Here is a 6,504-nt window from a genome sequence, read left to right on the forward strand (position 1 = left end):
CCCAGTAACTAATACAGGCTTCATATTTGCTGTAAGGTTATAATAGGTGGGAGTCATAATGCTGCTCCATCACTAAGTTACCGAGGCATTCCTCTGCAGTGCGGAGAATTCGACCACTTAAGTTCCATTTATTTTCTACTTCCGACCTTGAGATATTAGTTTTATTAAATCAAACTCAATTCCTCGGGTCTTCAAAACCAACATTTCCCACCGCCACGTCTCAAAAGAATCTCCGGGGAGAGGGACCCTGACTTTGGCACAAATAAGCAGATGTTCGCACACCTCCTATTCATCAAAGCCACCGTGAATCCGTTTATTTTCTATTGGATTTCGCCGCCTCTCCTGCCAGTAGCTCCCACATCACATCTGAGTGAGCACATCTCACATCCACGGCTCAGCCGGCCGCTCCACATCCAAGAGGAGAATTTAAACATCGTTCAGTCATTTCCTGGAGGAGATCGCATATTTACATAACGTGCGGCTAAATAAGCAGCGGCGAGCCTGACAGGGAGGTGAGATTGATGGAGAATGTTGCACGACACCTACAACTGTACCGTACATTGCAGCACAGCTCATTTTATAACCAGTGTTTCCCAGGTTCCCAGTTACTGACATCATCAGAACCCAGTGGAGTGGGCTTTTTCTATCTACATAAAAAGCACGTTCTGGTAGTTTCACACTTTCCTTCAACTTTTACAACCTTTTTGTCAAGTCTGCATTAAACCTGTCCAGATTTGACACCTTTTTTTTTCATTTTTTTTTTTAAAAAGGGTAATGTGTAAGTGTGAATGTATTTGTTAATGTGAGAAGGGATTTTTATGACTTGTGTGTTCGCCAAAAATCCACACTGCTCCATGTTATCTAACAGTAAATAAAAAATGCTGTCATAAAAAAAAATTTTTTGTTTTTTTTTAGACTTTACCACAATCGCTAAAATGGGAACCAACCAAAAAACTATGATCAGTGTTGCACAATAACACTGGAGTTAAGAGGAAAAAATGATTTGGACTCAACAGTCAGACTTGAAATCCATAATTTTCTTCTGTGACTCGGTTGTAGAATTTTCTCCTTGAGGAATTTTTTTTTTCTTGATAAATAAGGCTTTAAAAACTAGAAACAAAACAATGATTTGACTTTAACTTCTAACTACTTCTAACTTCTAACTTCTAACTTTAACTTTGTCTCCTTGCTCCCTGAGACTTCCTGTGACAACCAGAGTCCATCCTGCGAAAGTTTCTTGCCCCCGTCACGGGCCCTGCCCCCCATTTTGGGAACCACTGCTCTAAAGTAAGAGCGTTACCATTTTATTTAGAGAAATAAATGCGTTTTTTCAAATTACTTGTTAAATGCAATATATATATACATATAAATATGTACATATATTACCATGAATTTCGATGTTCGAATTTCAGTTGTCTAACGCTTTTGTGTCTGTGGCCAGGATGCGCGCTCGCGTGGGCGCGCCTCTGATACCCTCTCTCTCTCTCTCTCTCTCTGTACCTCTCCCTCTCGGTCGTTAATGACGTTTCAGGTACATCGGGTGTGAGCGTCGCTGTGCTGTGAATGGACAGTAGTGGTGGGGAATGTAACATCCTCCGCTCTCCCGCTGCTCCGGCTCCGCCGTCTCTCGCACCGTCTCTGCGTCTTCGTGCCCGGTGAGTTCAGTTTCCGTTGCTCCACCAACATTTAGTTGCACACGTTACACACAGTTTCCGAAACCGTGCAAGTTGTTAGTTGTCAGGGGGTGGAAATGATCTGTTGACTCTTCCAGCGTGGAGAGAAAACACCGCGGTCGTTAATGACGTTTCAGGTCTTTTTTTTTTTTTTTTTTTTTTAATGCAAACTGATTAGAAATGGACTTCAGTCCTGACACCTGATTAGTTCTCACCCTGTTCAATAGATGGCAGTCACTGTCCAAGGGGAGGATTGATGGGGGGTGGGGGGTGGGGGGGTTAATTATGTAAGGGGGGTGGGTGTCATGTAAGGGGTGTGGGTGTCAGGGTGGATTGTTCCCGTGCTGTGAGTGATTATTGACTGCACTGTTCTCTGGATCAACCAGAGGGAATACAGTTGAGAGACAGATGGTCTGTCTGGGGAAACCCAATATTTTTTTTTTCCACTTCATCTTCCTCAGCAAAAAAAAAAAAAAGAAGCTAGACATGCTTCTTAAAAGTAAGCCACATAATCCATGTGGAACTGTTGGAATTACAGCGGTGATGACTTTTCCTGCGGTGACAGGATGTGAGACCGTGAGGTCTTTTAAGGAAGCTCTGACGGACACACACACACACACACACACAAGCTAGAGTGTGTGTGTGTTTGGTACAAATTGTGTGAGAAGACCAGGGCATGTGAAGGAGGTGTGTGTGTGTGTGTGTGTGTGCACCAGCGTTACTCCTGCAGTCAAGAGTGGTCTGGTGTGATAAAAGACAGTGAGGAGATCACAGGCTTGGCTGAACTGCAGGCTTTTGACGTGTGTGTCCATGACTGAGCATTTTCACACAATCAACCGTGGGCAAATGTCTTTTTTTTTTCTGTATCGTCATACAACAATGTCAGGATTTGTTGTTTTTTTTTTTTCTGTATCGTCACACAACAATGTCAGGATTTGTTGTTGTTTTTTTCTTCTTCTTCTTTAAAGCAGTCATTTAAAATTCCTGCTTTTGCACACGGAGGACATGGTGATGGTTACACTGAGTTTTTGAGGCTCAAGCAAGACTGTGGTTCAAGTACAGAGACATCGCTGGTTTAGTTCAGAGACATTTCTGAAAATGGCTGAAAACGTGGTTCAAGTACAGAGACATTTCTGAAAATGGCTGAAAACTGTTTGCTTTTTTATATGCAAGTTTGTTTTTTTTTGTTTTTTTTATCCTCCTAACATCACGCTCGTTCAATTATTTCCTCACTTTGGCTTCGGTCAAAAGGTGTTAATTTAACGTCCAATAAAGCCGACGTTTCCGCGGCAGTGGGATGGATAATAGTGGAAATAATTCCATTTAATTGCGTTAAATGTTAATTGAGGTCTCTCGTCGCTCTCTCTCTCTCTTTGGCCCAGGTGATACTTTAACTTGTGGCACTTAGTGGCAGCAAAGGGATGTTTGATGGAAAATAATGGACAATGTTGATGAGTCAAAGGAAGGACACCTGCTGGTTGTTAACGATATGAGGCCAAGGAGCAGAGGCCGCGAGCCGCGGTGGCTCATTCTGTGCTGTTAGCCAAGTGGGCTTTTATATTAAAGCAGTTCAATCCTCTTAAAAAGCAGGTTTGTTTGAGAGACGTCGACCTTTAGCTGAGCTAGCCGTTAGCTTAGCTTCAAAGTTTTACAGTAACCCTCTACCTGTTCTACAGGCCACCGTTGACAAGATAATAATTAAATCTGTTGGTTTAGTAATTAACTTTATGTTCCAGCGATGCCTGTATCATGCCTGACACTTGATACTGTTTCTTACTGGATTCAAACCCATGACCTTTTTGGGTGGAAGGTGAACTCCCCACTTGTTGTTCAACACCTAACTCCAGCTCTGTGTTCAACTTAGGTCTTAATTTGTCTGCAGTAAAGGCAAGAATTTGGAATCCAAAAAAAAAAAAAAAAAAAACTTGGCACGCCGTCCGACCAAATGTTGGCATATTTGGCACCAGAGTTTTTACTCGTGTGAATGCTGTTCCCATTGTTTCTAGAACTTTCCAGTTTGTTAAATGTCAGGTTTGGCGACTTCCCTTCAGATCACATCATCAGCAGGTTGGAAATGCTGTCACACACTCTCCTCCGGCATTTTATGTTGACATACATACAGTACACGTTTCAGGCTGCAGGGGATCAGCCAGGTTTGGGTTCATATTTGAGCATTTTAAGAACTCTACCAATTCCAAAAAAAAAGAAAAAAAAGAAAAGAGAAGTCACATGAAATACTAATGAGAAAATCCAATTACTGCTGCAGACGGAAGGGTATGAATGACTATAAACCAGCACACAAGGGATGAAGTTTTGTAGAAGAGACAGAGACAGAGAGAGAGACAGAGAGAGAGGGTGAGGTAGAGAGAGAGAGAGTCTGACCTATCACTTCAGTGATTCTTTTTTCCATCATCTATTATCTTTATATTCTCAGACACAGGTTCAAATGTTGGTCATAAACCTGACTACCGTCCGTACTCATCTGATAATCATCCTCGCTAATTAACTAATCAGTCGGAGTGTTTGGCCATGTCATGCATCACAACACCTTCTTGTGTCTTTGTTCCTCTGCAGCAGTGAGGAAACGAAACAATAAGTGACATTGACGTTTTTCACTTTAGGTTTTTTTGGGAAACAGTGATCAATATTTTCCAACACTTTCACTCATGGGAAATAAATGAGAAAAAAAAAAAACAAACATCCCAATGATGAAAAAAGAACTTCAGCTGTGGCTTTGGTAATAATCTTTCCCTTTTATGCATAAAAAGCAAAGGGAATGTTCTTTACAAGCGAAGCAGCGTTCACTTAAAGCCAATAAAGGAGACAAAATAACACAGGGAGCAGTGAGTAGTAAAAACCGATGCAAACATCACGTACCTGCTGTAGCTTTTCATTAACTTTCCCAGAGAGCGTTGTGACAGTGAGGAGAAGATAAAAGCATCACATTTTTCTGCATTAGTTCCATAAATTGTGCATTTTTACCTTAAAGGGAACATATTATGCTACTTTTATGCAAATGAACCTGGTTCCTGGATGAAAAATAAAAATACTAGACTCACAAAAAAAGATTTTAGGGCAGCTGGATTTTTCACACGTCTGATTAACGGCCCTGGTTTGAGCGTCCCGTTTCTGTGCCTTTATCTTTAAATGGTAATGAGTCACAGTGTGCTCCGCCCGATTCTTCCACAAGGTGGAGCCAAGTCTTAATTTTCAGTTTTAATTGAGTCTTTTGATGTAATTGTAACTTAATTTTAGTTTAAATGTTGGATGATTAATACCAAAACTAAGTTCTAATCTCTGTTTATAAATATTTAATTAAAATATATTTTCTGTGAATTATTTTAACTCTAGTATTCCTGTTATTTACATGTATTATGTTGCTATTGTATTATCTTACCACAGGTTCTACAGTATTATTCATTCACATGTACACAGTGAAGTATTCCCATGTTAACAACAGACATTAACATCTAGCATTAGCATTCATTACAGACCAGGTTAATTTGGAACGTCTCAATTCCAGATCTTCTTATTGGTCAAACCTTACACTTTAGTAATAGACAAGAGACACTCAGTAGAAGTACACATACCCTGTTGTGTCTGTACTGTGTCTGTATATTTAATACGTGCTGATGGAGAAGGTGTTCAAACAGTTGGGAATTATTTCAGTAAAACCCAGAGATTCCAGCGTGTTTTTTCCTTTAAACATCGACAGAGAAAATCTAGCAGAGTGGTAGAAACGCTTTGACATTCAACTACAGTCTCACCTGTGTTGATACTGGACCTGGGGCAGTGTGCCGAGGTAATTTTGTTTGGTTTATTGCCTTTGGGATGTCAGTAGTAAATTGAGAGTCCATTGATTCCAAAAGGAGAAACGGGAACGTCGCTGGCTCGGCTCGATCGGGCAGGTGCTTTTTAGCCAAATGGGTAAAAGTATCGCAAATAGAATTACACAAATCTTTGAGTCTGAAGATTCCGTGAGTGATGTTCTTTCTCGTCGTGGTTTATTGATCTGAATGGTAATTGGTTTGAATGTCAGGAGGGTTAAAATGCCTATAGCTCATCTGGTTGGTACATGGAGACGCGGTGTTCGCTTAGAACCCCACGTTGGGATTTTTCTGACGTCGACGTCGAAAGGAGACGTCTGTCGAGCGCGTGAGCCGGACGTTCCATCAAGTCATGTCACTGCTACCTGCAGGAAGAGTCCGTCTTTGATTGGATGAGTTCCCTGTGCTTCCTCTACTTGCTGTTATCTTAAATCTGAGTCTGACCTTTTCTGTGGCAGAGCCGTCTTTAAATCACAGCTCGGATAAATGGAGTGGGTTCGAAATTCCTCTCTCTCTCTCTTTCTCCCTGTTTGAATCTTTTTTTTTTATTTTTATAAAAATGCAGCTCATTTGAGGACGACATTTAAAGTGACCTTGACCTTGACGTCTTTCTAGTTTGCCCCCGGCTTCTAATAAAACACCAGCAGTTATCAGATGTACAGCGTCTCACTGACCGGAGGTCACAGTCGATGTGACGGTGTGTGAGGGGAGGGGGACATCTCCAACCCCCTTGTTTCACACTCGTGTGTGTGTGTGTGTGTGTGTACCTGTTGGTTAAAAAACTGCATTTGAATGCTTCCCCACTATGTAAAAAAAAAAAAAAAAGCAAAACGCCCTCAGGAACCAGTGTTTAATTAATTGTCACCAATCCATGACAGATGAGAATTCAAATGAGCGGTTTATGTGCCGACGGTAGCTGCCAACGGTGTCTAATGTTAGACAGCACCCGTTGTTTTCTTCATGGACGTCTTCAGTCCGAATACGAGCTTTTGTTCTTCTGTGCT

The 6,504-nt window shown here is 41.3% G+C and overlaps 1 protein-coding gene across 1 annotated transcript in view; it reads left to right on the forward strand.

Annotated features, from left to right (window-relative positions):
* The first annotated feature begins 1,537 nt into the window (after nucleotides 1-1,537).
* htr1fa (5-hydroxytryptamine (serotonin) receptor 1Fa) overlaps nucleotides 1,538-6,504 on the forward strand; it is a 19,630-nt gene continuing 14,663 nt past the window's right edge. The window contains exon 1 of the mRNA XM_008328836.3: nucleotides 1,538-1,655. The gene's annotated coding sequence lies outside the window, so the exon portion shown is untranslated. The remainder of the gene's footprint in view (nucleotides 1,656-6,504) is intronic.

Source organism: Cynoglossus semilaevis, chromosome 16, assembly GCF_000523025.1.
Source record: "Cynoglossus semilaevis isolate Cse_v1.0 chromosome 16, Cse_v1.0, whole genome shotgun sequence".
Lineage (NCBI taxonomy): Eukaryota > Metazoa > Chordata > Actinopteri > Pleuronectiformes > Cynoglossidae > Cynoglossus > Cynoglossus semilaevis.